We start from the raw sequence: 15,907 nt of genomic DNA on the forward strand, positions 1-15,907 counted from the left end.
GTACCGCCAGGCACGGCAGAGCGCTCCTCGGAGCCCCATTCCACGCGAGCTCCCTGCGTGCGTGGACACCCCCCCCCCCCCCGCATCCTCGGGGCGGCCGGCCCCGGGTTCTCGACCCGCCCCACCGCCCGGTTCGGTTCCGGGCATCTCCCCACCCGGTCCCATTCCCGAACCGTGCGGGAAAACGATTCCCTCCACCGATAGCTGAACGGAGCCAGGACGAGCTTCGGGGCAAATTCACGGCCCCCCGGACCGGTACCGGGCTGTCCCGGCGGGGCGGGCGTGGCCGCGGGGACCCTGCGGCACCGCCGGCCCCCGCCGCCCCCCGGCCCTGCCCCGGGCTGGGGGCAGCCCGGCCGCCGTCACGCTGCCTTTTCGTTTCCGAGCAGCTGGGTGCGAAGCGGGGAAGCAGCGACCGGCCCCGAGCGGCGGCACCTGCACCCCACGCGGGAGGGGGAAGCCGGGGCAGGACCGTTCCCCCCGCGGGACCGAGGGCGGGCCCGGAGACGGGGCCATACGCGGAGCTGCGGTCACACGTGGGGTCGCAGCAGGTGGGACGGGGCCGCCCGCGTTTCATAACTCTTTACCCCGGGGCACGGTGCTGCCGTGCGCCCTGACCCCCGGCATCCCCCGGTGCCGCCGAGGCTGCTGCCGGCGGGGCCGCGGGGGCGGCCGCTGTACGGAGCGAGGGGACACCCGGTCTGGAGAGGGGAGATCTCAGGGGGTGCCCGGGCGTCCCCGCGGGGCCGCTCCTTCCCACTCCTCGCAGCCCAGGAATTCCTGTGCGAGGAAGTTTTCGTGACGACCTGTTTTCGACATCGAATTCGGGCCCGGGCAGGGCTTCCCCGGCGGCTCCGGAGCCCAGGGCCGCCGAGGGGAGGCAGCGCGCCCCGGTGGGCAAGGCTCAGGGCTCGGCGGACCCCGGGAGGGCACCGGGCACGGCTGCTGCCCCTTCCCTCGGGACCGGCGGGGCCGCGGAGAGGAGCTCGGCGCGGCCGGAGGCAGCGGGATCGGGGAGGGGGCAGCGAGAAGGGGAGGATGCGGGCAGGGTGTGCCGGGGGGGGACAGCTGGGACAGGCAGGACGTGGGGGGCTCCCTCAGGGCAGGCAGCTCCCCTCGGGACGGCCGCCGGGCACCGCTCTGCGCGGGTGCGGAGCGGTCTCCGCTTCCCCCTGCGCAGTGGTGCGGCCCCGCCGCCGCCCTCCGCCCGTCCCGGAGCCTCCCCCCGTCTTCTTCCGGCCGAGGTCCCCCCCCTCGCCCAGGTGCCCGGCGCTGCTCTCGTTCCGCCGGGGCTCGGGATGGAGCCGCCGCGACAGGAGTCCGTCCCCTGCGGGACACGTCCGCGGAGCCTCCGCGTCCGGGGATCCCCCCCCCCCGGGCTGCGCTGGCGGAAACACGCCGAGCACCCGGGCTCGGGCCGCAGCAGTGGGCGCCTGGGCAGGGCCGCTTCCCTCTGCCCCGTCGGTCGTTATCCCCCGGTTACCAGGGCCTTGGCCACCTGCCCGCTCCGGGGAGGTGCAGCCCCCAGCCGGGCCCCACCGCCGCCCCGGGACCGAGCCGAGCATCCTCCCCGGGGCAGCCGGGACCGGGGTGGCGGTGCTGAAGGACAGCAGCGGCGCCGCCGACCGGGGGGGGCCGAGCCCCGTCTGCCGCCCTCCGGCCCGACCCGGTCCGGTTCGGCCCCCGGGAGCGGGGAGCGGCGGGGGCGGCAGCGGGCGCGGCCCGGGCTCGTCCCCAGGGTGCCGCACGGAAACGCGAAGCTTCCCGGTGCGGCCCCACCGTCCCGATTAATTCCAGGTGCTTTCCATAGGTGGCACCGTCCTACTGGAAATGGCGGCAGCGGCCGCCGCGCAGCCAGCGGCGCTCCCGCCACCCCCGGGGGGCACTGCCGCCCCCTCCTCCCGGGGGACACCCCCCCCCCCCCCGCACCGCGGGTTTCAGCAGGGCGAAGCGCCCGCAGGAGGCTCCGGGAGCTGTGCCAAGCTCCCCGGCCCCGGGGCGGTGCGGGGGGTGGGTGGGGGGGGTGTCTGCCCTCCGCGGTCCCCACGGGGGAGAGCAGCCGCCGTCCTCTCCCGGAGCACACACCCGCGAACAGTCGGAGAGTCTCTCACGTCGGTCTTGCGCGTGGGAGCCGCCCCACGCCTGTCCCCTCCCCAGCAGGGCCCGTGGGGGGCTCCGGGGAGGCTGAGCGGGGGGGGGGGGGGGGGTGTCCGCGCCCTGCGGGGAGCACGCACGGGGAGCCCTGAGAGCCCACGGGGAAGCACCGACTCCCCGTTTCCAGGCGTGCCGACACGCACCGAGAGCCGCTCGTCGGCCGCGGCCCCGGGGCCGCCCCCCTGCAACGGCGCCGCTCCGCGCCGCGGGTCGCACCGAAACCCGTGTGCGAGGAAAGTGCCGCTCCCGGGGGCGAGGCGGGGCGGGGGGGCGCCGCTTTATCGCCCCTCGCCAGGCTGCGAGCGCTCTGCACAAAAGACCTTTTGTTTCCGGAGTTTCTGAATTTGCTGATTATTTGTAGGAACATAAATAAGGTTGTTTGCAGAGGGGGGGGCGAAGGAGGAACTGACCGAGCGCTGCGTCGGGCGAGGAAACCTGAACGTTTCGGGATATTCCTGCCCCCCCCCGCCCCGTTTAACCGGCGGGGCTCCGTCCCGCCCGCGCTGCTGCCCACGTCGGTGCCGCGCTGCTCGGCCCGCAAGGACGGCAGAAGGACGAATCTGCTCCCCCGCGGCTCCGGCTGCAGCGGCCACGGAAGCACCACGAGTGGGCAGGGACCACCCGACGGCCCCGCCGGGGCGAGACGGACCGCGGTGCCCGACCCCGTCGCTGTGCCAGCGGGAGCAGCGGGGCCGGTGCCGCCGGGGGCGATCTCAGCTGGGATGTGACAGATGACACGGGGAGCGACTGGAACGGCCCGGCCCGGCCCCGGCCCCGGCCCCGGCCCCGGCCCCGGCCCGGCCCTGCCCGCTCGCGGGCGGCCCCGCGACTCTGCGTTTAACAAAAGCAATTAGAGGTGAAACACGGTCCATTTGCGTTGCACCTAGTGACCGGCGGCGGCTGGCCCCGGGCGGGGGGGCGGCATCTGCGGCGGGGCCCGTCCCGCTCCCCGGCCCCGGCCCCGGCCCCCGCCCGCCCCGTCCCGCCGCCCCGGCCCCGCCCACCCCGCACAAGGTAGATGCTGTATTTAGGTTCATGCCCTTATATGGCGATGAGCGCGGCGCCCCGCGGATGGCGCGCACCATATAAGGAAGCGGTGCCAGAGCCCGGGGTGAGCTGGTGAGCGCTCATTGGCCCGTCGGTATCGCAGCAACCGGCTCTCACGAGTGGAACGGCCTCGCGCCCCCTCCCGCCCACCCCGCGGGGCCGGGACCACCCGTGGGCGTGGGGACGGAGCTGACACCCCCCGCTCCCACGGGTGAGCCCGACGGGCCCCCCCCCCTCAGTGTGCACGCCCCGCCCGACCCCCGGTGCCGCCTCGCTGCCCCTTCCCGCCCCGGGGCTCCCGGCCGGGCCGCCCCGCCGCACGCTGCGGGAGGAGAGGCTGTAGAGCCATCGTCCGTGGGCACCGACGGCACGCGGGAGCCCACGGCGCCTCTGAAGTGCGGCGGAACCGCCGCTTCCTGCCCTGTCCCCGCAAGGCGGGTCACGGAGGAGACCGCGTCCGTCCCACTCGCGGTGGAACGCCCGGCGGGGAAGGGGCGGCGGCGGGGTGGACGGGTCCCAGGGGGCCGCGGGCCGGGAGAGACGGCGGGACGGAAAGACACGCAGGCCCCCCCCCCCCGCTCCGCTCCGGCCAGCGGCAACACGGGACCATGCGTGGGCAGGGGGAGCAAGGAGCCGCGGCGCTGCGCGGACACGGGTGACCTCGATGCAGCACACGCACACCGGGGGGCTTCTCTGCCCCCAGTTGCGGGCAGCCCCCGGTTGCGGGCAGCGGTGCGTGGACGGGGGCGGCTGCGCGGGGCAGTGGCCACCCGTGAGGCACCGGCGTCCTGCGCACCGTGCGTGGCAGCAACGGCGGCTTCCGCGCACGCCCGCCCGGCGCGGTAAAGCACCTTCCCGTGCCCAGCCGCCACGGTGCGGACCGGCAGCGACAGCCCTCCCGACCCCCCCCGCGGCCTCTCTCCCGTGGGGGAAAGACCACCCCAGCCCCGTTCCCACGCTCGTGTTTTTGGGACGTCCCCTCGCCCCGCGGACACCCGAGAAAAGCACCGGCGGGGAGCGAAACCTCCGGCTGCGCGACGGAGAGGCAGCGCAGGCGCCAGCGTGCACCCACGCGTGCCCGCTCCGGCACCGTGGGCAGGCGCCGGGAGGCGGCCGCCGTGGCGGGCGGGGGGCGGTGGCACGGCGAGGGGCCGCAGGGTCGAGTTTTCGTTGCGGCTTCGCCGCGGAGCCGGTGCCGGTGCCGTGGCCGAGCCGCGTCCCCCCGCCCCGGTTTTATTTATTTTTATTTCGACTTTATTTTAACCGAGGGCGAAACCGGGCGCTGCGGGAGCGGCGGGGGGGCGCGGGGCACCTCCGGCGAGGCGGGCTCCGGGGGGGGGGGGGGTGACCGGCCCGCCCCTCCGCCCCCGGCCTCGGGGCCGCCCCTGCTCTCCGCCTCGGCGGGCACCGGGCGGGGGCTGCCGGCACGTGCCGTCCCGGCGCCGCGGCGGGCCGGGCGCGATCGGGGCGGGCTGCCCCGCGCCCCCCCCCCCCCCCCCCCCGCCGCGCCGCAGGTGAGGCCCCGCCGAGGACGTTCCACGCCGTTCGCCGGGCTCCACCGCGCCGGGGGCTCCGCTCCGGTTCCGTCGTCCCGCGGAGCCTCCGGCCGCCAACCGCCTGGCCCGGGGCTCCCCGGGGGGAGGGGGGGGGGGTCGCGGCCGGCGAGGAGGTCCGCGCCGCTGCCTTGCCGTATCCCCCCCCCGCCATGGCAGGATTCAGCGGGCTTCGCCGAGCAGCCATTTTCTGCAGCTGCGTCTCCACCGGAGCTCTGCCGGGCGGCGGGGCCGTGCGGCGGCACAGCCCGGAGGGGGCCCCCGCCCCGCTGCCTGCCGCCGCCACCGACGCCCCGAGCCCGGCCGGGCGGTGCTGGGGGCCGGCCGGGCTGCGCTGCAGGGCTCGCCGTGACAATCCCACCCTTTCCCCGCCATTTTGTTACCGTGCTGGCGTTTTCCCAAAGCAGAGACAGAGCGGGAGCCTTGGGAACGGGCCCCCGTTGTGTCGGGGCGGGCGACCCCCCCGGCCCGGGGCCCCGCTCCCCTCCGCCCCCGCGGCACCGCACCTGGCAGCGGGGCAGGTCCCGGGACGCCCGGCTGCCGCCGGCTCCTTCCCACCAGGATCGCCCCGCTCCCCTTCGCGCCCCGCGCACGCAGCAGCCGCGGGTCGTGGCTGTCTGGGTCCACGCAGGACCCGGTCACGCAGGGCTGACAGCGGTATCTGCGCTGCTGTCCCCGGGCGAGGGAGCCCGGAGCGCGGCACCAGCCTCCCTTCCCGATGGGCCGGGGACGCGGCGCTGGTCGTCTCTCCGCCCGCCCCACGGGCAGTGCAAGTGCCCCCACGGCCGTGGGAACCATCCCGTCGGGGAAGGTCCGCCCCGGGGCCGGGCCACCCGGTGCAGCGCCCCTCAACCTTTCCCGGTTCCGGTGGCGGTACCGGCTCCCCACGGGACCAGCCGAAACGCCCTCACGGGAAGCCCGTGGGAATGACGACGGGGAGTGGGTGGCCCACGCGAGGCCGGGGGGGCTCAGCGGGGCGAGCGGCACGGCCAGCCCGGCGGGCAGGGCGGCGCGGGGGCGGGAGGCGGCCGGGCGAGCCGCGGGGCCGTGCCGGGGGCGTGGGGCAGGACGGCGGACACCCGACGGGCCGGGCCGGTGCCTCCACCCACGCGGGGGTTGATGAACACCGGCGACAGACACCAACCAGGGGACACAGCGGGGCTGGGTGCGTGTCCCCCGCCCCACGGCAGCATTCCTGGGCTGTGGCACGGCGCGGGAGAACCGAGCGCGGCGGCGGCGGCGGCAGCTGCCCCGTGCGAGCTGGAGCGGAGCGCGGCGGGGCCAGTCCGTGCCCCGGGCTGGGCCTCCGGAGCCGAGCGGCGGCCGAGGGAGGAGAAGGGAGCGGGGAAGGAGGGGGGTTCCCGCAGTGCTGCAATGCAGCGCCGCGCCGAGAGCCGAGCCCGCCGGCCCGGCAGCGCTCCGCCGCCCCGCCGCTGCTGCAATGCAGGTGTGAGCAGCGCGCCGCGCCGCGCCGGGCCGGGCCGGGCCGAACCGGGCGGAACCGGGCCGGGCATCCCGTGCCCCGCCGGGCCGCCCCCCGCCTCGGCCACGCCGGGCTTCGGCTCTCCCCCGCTTTCTCGCCCCCGTTTCGTTTTCCTCCCGCTCCTGCCGGGGCCGCGGGACGTTTCCTCCGTCGGCGGGACGCAGCCGACCGGTGTCCCCGGGACCTCCCGCCCGCCCTGTGTTTGCCGAGCCGAGCGCCTCATCCTGCCCCCGGCGCTGGACGCCTGCAGGGCACGTTAGCAGGCACCCTGGCCCTCCCACCTCCCGGCTTCTCGCCGCGGCTCCCCCCGACGCCGGGACCGCTGCGAAGCCCCCGGTGCTGCGTCGACTCGGTGCGGATCCCCGGTCTCTGCCCGGATCTGCTCCAGCGTCTCCTGGGGAAAACGCCCCCCCTCCCCACGTCTGTCTCCGGCCCCCCACCCTCGCGTCTTCTGAGTCGGTGCTTCGCCCCGTCCCCGCTCTCCTCTCCCCGCTGCAAACAGCGCTGCATGTCCCACGCGGGACCCCGGGATGGGGGGGTCCCACCTCCGCTCCGCTCCCCCGCGGCAGGCGTCTGACACATGGACACGCACCGGGGGGGGGGGACGGAACGACACACGCAGCGCCGCGGCCGCGTGTGGGAGCCGCCGGGGACGGGCAGCCCCACGCCGCAGCCCCGCACCCCGCTCCGCCGGGCTGCACCGCCGGCCGGTACCCCGAGGTGTGCGGTGCTGTGCGGGCACGGTTGCCAGTGAAACACTCGAGTGCCCTGGAGAGGAAGAATTCATCTTATAAAAGTCAAAGCTGATAAATACACAAACCCAGCAGGGCAAGGCGGGTCACAGGGGGGCATAAAATAGCGGGGTGCGGGGGGGTGGGGGGCGTCTGAAGACTGGGAGGGGCAGTGAAATCACCCGTCCCTGTCCCACAGGCTGTGGAGTACATCGGACCCTGTGGCTGAACGGCAGCAAAGCTCCGAGCGATGCCACGCAGCCCCGATTCCTGCCCTCCCACCTGGATTTTTTCTGACGCGGTGAAAATGGCACCAGCCAGCTCCAGCTACTGCCGGTGCGGACTTCAGCCGCTGGATCCTGTTGTGTCTTCATTTACTAGATGAAAGCTCAGCTGAGACCCTGAATTTCTTCGCCGTGTAGAGGAGGTTCACGGGCTGATCAAAACGTCCCTAACCTGCCCGTTGAGACGCCGAGCGGCCCCACCGCCTCCGGCTTCCCGGGCTCTCCGCGCCCTCACGGCATCCCTCTGCCTCTTTTCCGGCTCCTCGCCAATATTTCAGTATCTCTCTTCAGCTACCGGAGACTGTGTTACACGCGAGAGCGGGCTCACCAGTGCCACACACCGAGGCAGTACCGCCAGCCTGCTCTGCCTTGAATTTCCCCTGCAAACACGGGGAATCCTCCTCCTCCTCCTCCTCCTCCTCCTCCTCCTCCTCGGTGCTGTCCCCGTCCCTGCCGCCGGCCCTCCGTGTGACACAGCTCCGGTGGCCCGGCGGGGCCGAGAGAGCGGCCGTAAGCGGTGGCCCTTGCCCCGGAGGTTTATGTTGGAACTGCTTCCCGAAGGGGGAGGGATGCGGGTACGGAGCGATCCCTGGCCGCAACCCCCGCACCGGTGCTGGCGGGGAGCAGAGCAGCTCCCGGCCGCCCCCCCGGGCAGGTTCAGCCCTTGGCTCCTCCTGGCTGTGGTCCCTCTCCACAGAGGGGCGGGGGGGGGGGGGGGCGCTTTGGGAGCCCACCCCTCCGCGGCGGGGGAAGGTCCTGCGGCCCCGAGGGCAGGCTGAGCTCCGCAGCCCCCCCCAACCAAACCGCTGCCGGGCTGGTTCTCTGCAGCAACCCTCCGGTTACCGCATCCTCTTTTGGGATTCAGCATCTCGCAGACCCAGTCCCACACCATCCCATAGCGATTCCCCGTCCCTTGGAAAAACCAGGTCGCACGGTCCGTGCCCAGCACCTCGGCTGAGCGCTCTCAGCAGCCCGCGTCCTCGGAGGTCCCTTTATTTACGGCCTCTGTGCCATCTCCCCCCTTGGCGTTATGTCCTCCAAGCACATGGGATGTTGCACCATGCAGCGAATTCTCAGTTACGGGTAATGGATGTGCACAAGGCAAAGGTAAAATTGCCTTTCCGGGGAAAGAAAAAAACAGTTCAGCCTGTTAGTCCGAAACCAGAAAAGACAATGCCACGGCCAAGACTTATCTGTCACATACTCAGGCGAGAGATGGAAGGAATTCCTGTGATAATGCTCGTCTCTGCTCAGCCGTTGCTGCTGAACCACAAATTGCTGCTTGCAGCACAAACTATGGAAATGTGATACGTTAGATTAGATGTCTTCTTGTTGGGTCTCCGCACTGCGTTTGCTAGGAGTTATTTCTGAGTCCTGAGAGTTAAAGCATCTTCAAGAAGCAGAGCATCAAACGCTGGAAAAAGTGGGTCTGCTTCAGGTTGCAGAGGTACAAAAATGAAAAACATCAGGAAAGCAGATACCGTGGAGCGAGTGAAGAATTTTTCAAAGCGGAGAGGGACACCCGGGGAGGGCTCTTCCCACCTCGGGTTAAAAATGGCTCAGGGTCAGGTTGAGCCCTTCAACTCCAGATAAGACATCATTCCACCAGCCAGCCGGGGAGAGTCAGAGCAACCGCCGGTGTCTGACCACCACATCGTCTTCTCGGCATAACCCACCATGAATCTCCCTGTTTTATCTGCTGCTGGTGACTTCACGTGTCAGAAGGACACGGGCGGAGGAAGGATAGTGTCACGGCTGGACCCAACGCACGCAGAGGCCAGTGGCTGTAAAATGCATTCCTGATGGTAAAATGACAGCCTGGCTTGCACCGCACTGCAAATGGATGGGTACATTCGGGGACAACGTTTCATCCTTCATTTTTTCAAGCCATGCAGAATTACTAACGTATGTGAAAATTAACGTTTACTAGCATATGTGAAAATTATCATTTATTTTGTGCTTTGAGATGCTTTGGTGGCTCTCTGATACCCAACAAACCTTCCCTCTCCAAAGCTTATATTTGGTATTTAAAAGAACCTGACGCTCTTTCTCTCTCCCCCCCCCCCAAATATAAATTATCTCTTTTCTCAAGTCCCTGTGGCTCTGAGCTCTGAACAGCTCCACGAACAGTGACTTTGCGGAGTGCATTCCCCTCTGCAGCATCAGCGGTGGGAACGGGCGTCTCCCCTCGGAGATGGGGAGATACCAGCGCAGAGACCCAGAAATTCGGGGCGCGGGGGGGGGGGGGGGGAGAAGGGAACGGACGACGGGACCCCAAACCTCCAACCCCCATCTTCTGCAGTCACGGTGCCCAGGCTGGCACAAAGGGCCGTTCCAAGGTTTCCTCGCTGCTCGCCCCCAGCCTCGGGACCCACCGGGGGGGAGCTGCCCGCCGCTGCCCGCCCCGCCCGGCGCAGCCTCACCCGCCCCCACCGCCCAAGTTCTCCCGGTGCAGTTTTGCCTTCCCCTTTCCCAGCATGCCGTTTGGGGGGGTTAACCCTTGCCGCATGGCAGAGCCCACGCCTGCAGCCGAGCGTGGCCATTTTAGCCCGCAGGCTCGCCTCCCCTCCGCGCTGACGGCAGCTCTGCTCCCTGCCCCGCCGGCTGCTCGCCCCCCGGCCCCAGGGCCTGCTCCTTACTCTCTAAAGCGGCTGGGGACAGATCCTGCCTCGGGGCTGGCGTGGCGATGCCCGCACGGTGTGACACGGCACCGCGGAGCATCACCCCGGCCGGGGCTGGACCAGCCTGGTCCCACCTGGGCGTCCCCGAGCTGGTGCTCGCCCCCCACGCTCGCCCGGCCACCGCCGGCACCGGGCGGGAGGGAAACGTTGAGTTTGAATTTCCACCCCGGCCTCTGCTGCTCACAGCTCTCAGAGCAGCTCGTGGTCGATTTTCCATCTTTAGCTTCGGCCGAGAGGGAGCTTTTGAAGTTTGCGTCACCCTGGTTTTCCTATTCTTGTGCTTCATGAACGAAAGAAACCCAGTCCCCACGCTGCGCGTCAGCGAGAGGGGAAAGGGGCAAACCCGAGTGGGGCAGGGCCCTTCCCTGGGCAAAACCCCGGGTGGGGGCGGCTGCTCCCCCCCTGGAAGACCTGGGCTGTGGCTCCTTTCACGGCTGTTACCAAACACCACCCTTCCTTGTGCTGGGCATCCCGGCCTCGTCCCCTCTGCAGATGAGGATGGAGCATCCAGTGGCTTCCCTGGAGACCAGGAGATGTGGCTTTACATTGGCACAACAAGAACTTCTGCTCAGCGCAGTCTTTATATCCAACGTTAACTACGTTTGTTAAAGCTTCCATCAGCTCAGACCCTCCATTCGGGCTGCCTGTTAATGTGTTTTACAATAATATCTAAGCCTGTTTAACTTATTTTCTGTATCTGTAGCACTTTCTGCCCTGCCTGCTACAGCACAACAGCAACACCTCCTAAAGGTTTAGGTTATTCCCTTTCTCACCTCCAACTGGCACTTCTGACCGAAGCATGCCTATACCACAGAAGCGGCATCCGCACCCAGGCCACGGCAACGTACAAACCCCCCGGAAAATGGGAGTGTGGCCGTACCCCCTTCCCAGTACCTCCCCGGGACAGCGCGCCAGTAACACCGGCGGAGCTCTACCTCAGCGGCTCGGCTGAGTCAGGATCTGCTGTCCCAGCTGGTGCCAGTGCCGGCCCTTGCAACAGGGTCCTGGTGTCTGACGGAGATCCTGGAGGTTTTGGCAGTTGGTTATTAAGTTTTCTTCTTTCCCCCACCCTTAAACCCCATGGGCCTGCCATCAGCAGGGTTGGCCAGGGACGGCACACAGCCCGGCGTGCCGAAGTCACGACTCCTGGGATTCAGGGTGCTTCCTGCCAGGCTGCGCTGCGTTGCACAGCGTGTTTTATATGCCTGCTTGTTCGATAAAAATAAATCTTCATGTTTGCAGTTTGCTTTAAACTACATCAAGGTGTCAGCTGAACTGACGGCTCCCTCTGAGAAACGACTTCAGTAGGTGCCGGCAAATTGCTCCCGGGTGAGCCTGGGCTCTCGCCCTGTGACAGGAGTCCTGGCAGGTCCCAGCCCGAGGGGAGGAGACCCCAGCCGCCCTCAGCCCCCACCAGTGCCTGCCCCAAACTTTCATCATTACAGAGACCCTCGTTTCTCTCCCATTTGCCCCCAAAGGTCCGTCATGCAGTAAGACCCCTTCCCCCTCTCTCCTTCCTGCCCCCCACTGCTGCACAGCACCCAGCCGCAGCCACCACGGCCCCTCTCCATCACCCAACCCCGTCCCCCATCACTGTCACTCCCCGGGAGCGCAGCGAGGGGGGCCCAGGAGCCCTATCTCCTCCGTCCAACATCTTGCTCGCATGCCCGTTCTTCCTCGCCGCACTGACGCTGCCCAAGGCCGGGCTGTGCTGCAGAGCTGCGTTTGGGTCAGATATCGCTGGTGGCAGCTGCCTCGTGAACGCGTGAGCTGCTTCGTTTTGCTTGTTTTTAACGGAATTCTCCCCAGCTCGGGTGCAGGCAGGAGCTTTCTTGCATGCAGGGGATCCTCTGGAGCTCCTCGCCGAGGCTCTGGGAGCTCCTGGAGATGGTCCGGGCTGTGCCCGGCACCGTGCAGCCTTTTTCCTCTTCTGGTGCAAACGTAAACAGAGCAGCGTCCTTGCGGTCGTCTCCTCCCAACACAGATCTCGCATGAATCTGGGCTGAATCCAAATGATCTTATCTGCAGAGGAGACTGAGGATTTCCTACTGCCAGGCATTTTCGACTGTTCAAACCGGAGGCAGCCCCGCAGGATGGGGGAGGCGAAGGGGCTCGGGGACCAGGGCAGAACTAGGGGAAGCCCCCTCGCCGTCCCCCTCGCTGTCCCCCTCGCCCAGCTGCCCCGGTTTGGGGGGGGGGGGGCTGCGCCCTGGTCTTGCCCTCCCACAACCACTCTCCTAGACAGAGGGACATCAGCCTGACCAAAAATCCAGCAAAAAACCTCAGTGGCAGGCCTCTGCTGCTGGACCAGTCCCATTGGATACGGTTTTAGTTAAAATGGTTTACAGCAGCCAACGTGCTCACGGCCGAGCTGTACAGCCCCCGCCGTGCTCAAGGGGACCAGCCTGGAAAAACGCAGCCTGAACGGTGGGCTTCCCCCCCCACCCCCCGACGTGACCATGAATGCTTTACCTTGTTGCTGGCTTCTCCAGCGGGGGAGAGATGCTGAGGCCACCACATTCAGCAAAGTCAGACAGTCAGCTCCGACATGGCATAGCAAAATGAGAGAGGAATGGGAAAAATAAAGGAAAACCCCCACAAAATGCATGCAATGACTGCCTGGAGGAGCTGCCCCCACCCGTGTATGAGCAAAAGCACAGAGTGCTGCCCCAAATACCTGGGAAATCCTTCTCTTCCCCACTGCATACGGCCACTTACACCTTTTGCCCTTCTCCAGGGAGGAGCTCCTCTCCCATTCCCAGTCTGGAGCTGAAAGTCTCCCCATCCCCCCCGAGGCTGTTTCTTACTCCAATTAAAAGACGTCAGCCCCGTTTCGTGTGTTTATTTAACATCCTTCTCCTTAACAGCATCCTCACCCCAGAGATGCAACCTCTTCCACAACGCCACGGGGCTCACCCTGACGGCTGCCCCGTGGCCATCGCCCGGGGACGGGGTTTCCATCACGGCTCACGGAGCGGGGACCACACCAATGCCTGCTGAGGCCGCTCAGGGCCACGGCAACCGCTGCTGATGCAGCTCAGCCAGGGAGGGCCAGCGCCTGGATTCAGACCCAGTACTGGTGCAGACACTGGTACCACCACAGCCGGGGAGGGGAGAACCCGAGAGCAGCTTTCCAGCACAAATGTGCAGTCCCTCCTCTCAGTACGGCCATGTATAGATGGAGGCATCAGGCCCTTTCAGAAGAGCTAAAATACGAACACAAATTCTCCTTTTAAATCAGCAAATGTTTGTCTGGAATAAATCCAAACCAAGCAGAGGTTAACGCATTCCTGGGAAACACATTAAATGTAGCGCACACCAGCCTTCCTAATGGAGCGTGGTGACGCTCCATCTCGTCCTGGATCACTCTGATAACCATTGGAAGTCATAGTGGACTTCACGTTAATTTGCTCAGTAACAGGCATTTAGGTTTGATGCACTTAATAGCGAAAGCGAGCGGTATGAGTAAGTAATTCATATCCTAAACACTTCATCTTTCCCAGCCAATTGGCACAAAGCAAGGGGAGGTGTATCTTTTAAACCAGTAACTACTTATCACACCTTTCACTGCACAGGAAGCTGCTGGAGTTGTGATAAACATGATCAAACTATTAAACGAAGAAATATCTGGCTATGTGGTTTCCGGGAAATGGTGCCTCAAACAAACCACGGCTACTGGCAGCAGAGACAATATTTTAGGTGCTTCTACGGCTCATGGAGCGGCGGTGGGCACAGGGAAAGGAAGCTCAGAAAGCACACACTCAGAGGAAGAGTCTTTCCTTAAAAACGGGCAACACAACACAAGCCATTTTTGAAAATGTTAATGAGCTAAACTCACTGTAAACCTGCAAACAGTTATTAATTGCCAAGAGTCTCACACACCTACAGACCAGAGGAGGAAGCTGCTGACCCAGCTCACGACAGCAGCAGCGATGCTCAGGCTTTGGCCGGGAGCCTGCAAGCCTGTGTTTAAAAGGCACATCCTGCTATTTGTGAGAAACCTCTTTGGTTTCATCTACCTTTGTCTGGCAGAAGGAAAAGTTCTCCTTTTGCAGACACCCTGCCCCAGCCTGCCCAGCCCCGCTCCTGGACTGGCTCCTGCCGCTGTCTGTCGAGCGGCACTTCCCCTTTCATAAATCACATTTTGCATTCTGAGCATGCGTCTCCTCTTCCATGCCATTTTTGTTTTCAGATAACCATTAGCTTAATTAATCAAGGGAAATGCATCATTTCTGATTGTCTGCTTTGCCAGCTAAGCCCGGAACGGCAGGGAAACGCTGCCCACCAAACCAGCCCTGGGCATGCCCCCGCACGGGCCGGGGTGCACGGGCCCCCCACACCTGCTCTCCAGCACCCTTGGCCTCCGCTGCCTCTGCCCGTCACTCACACAGCCCCCGTGACACGTAGAGTTGATTAAATCCCTCTTAAGATTCAGCACAGCTAAGAAGCAAAATGTTGATTTTAATCACAGTTCACCTATTTCCACTTGCTCTCCGTGCGCACGCTATCAGATTTTGGGGTCCCCATGCGGGCAGGTGAGAATCACAGGCACTAAACACATTGCACAAGTTTCCACTGACTCTGGAGCATTAACTGAAACAAGAGATGAACCGAGCTGTCAGCATCGACCCCGTCCACACCGAGAAGTTTAACCAAATAGCTGGGACGGAGCCAGCTTTCCGGCGTCAGCTCCCAGAACCCGTTCCCATCGCCGCACGAGCACGCTGAGCAGCAGACCTGAGCTACGCCAGACCAAACCCAACGTCTGCAACAACAGCGTCCGCAGTTCGATCGTTCCACTTGGACACAAGCCTCCAAGGCTGTCCCAGCTGAGAAAACGGCATCCACGCACCGAACAGTTGCTTTTCCTCCGATTTAACCCAACCTGCCCTGGAAAAGCGCTCTGGCTCTGGCACAAGAACATCTGTAGGCAACACTTAGGCTGACACAGCTCAGGCGGTGGTTCCCACTGCGAACAAGCCCCAGCGGATGACACCTGGCTGGACGCTGCCCCACCTTTCTGCGGATACCACGTAATCCTCAGGATTTAAAAAGGAAGAGTTGCCAAGCTGACTTTTTTAAATTTAAATGAAATGAAGCCTGGGAAGCCTAGGCTGCCCCAGGAGTGGGCAGCACGAGACGCAGGGGGTTGTTTCTGCTTTGGGAGCTGCACCGCCCGGACAGACACAGGCTGTGCCAGAGCAGGACCCAGGGGCCGAGCCCTTGGGTGCTCCCCAGCCCTTGGGTGCTCCCCAGCCCTTGGGTGCTCCAGGGGAGGCTGAGTCAATCAGCGGGGACAACTCACCCATGCCGGCAGGTAGCTCCAGTACAGCAGGAGCCCGCCTTACCCAAACCAATTAATTCTGCTTCTCGCAAGCTTGAGGCTCTTGTCCATGCGCATTAACGTACCATCAATGACAATACTTCAGCTAAGATCTTTTCTGGAAGAGAAACCAACTTCAAGAAAAACCCAAGACAAGAGAGGCTGGCAACTGAGCCAGTTTGGCAAGCACGAGATTCAGAGGGCAGATTCTGTACGAGCACTCGGCTCTGCTCGGGAATGCTGTAAGGATTCCCGGGGGAGCAGGGACCCAGCGCTGTGTCTCAGCCGCGGGCAGATGGGCTCCACAGGCACGCTGCTAGGTTGCCGCCTTCGTGTGAGTCACTTTGCAAGGAATTAGCCCTGCACTGTATTTTCAGTGGACTCCAGCAATTATTAATCTAGTTCAGAGACGTCTGCAGGGTTTTTTGAGGAATTTGGACTATCTTCCTTTCTGGAGAAGTTCAAGTCCTCTAATCGCAACCGTCCCCAATGCTGGGGATAACGGTGCTGGGGTGGCAGTGTCAGGCTGAGAACCAGCCATCACCCATCTGTCGCAGCCACCTTCCCGGCCAGCATTCCCAGAACCCTTCCAGGTTTCCCACTGCAAACGTCACACAGCCCGTTTTGCTCCGGCGAAGCCCAGCCCTGCTT

The sequence above is a fragment of the Balearica regulorum genome, chromosome 18 (assembly GCF_011004875.1).
Source record: "Balearica regulorum gibbericeps isolate bBalReg1 chromosome 18, bBalReg1.pri, whole genome shotgun sequence".
Taxonomy (NCBI): domain Eukaryota; kingdom Metazoa; phylum Chordata; class Aves; order Gruiformes; family Gruidae; genus Balearica; species Balearica regulorum.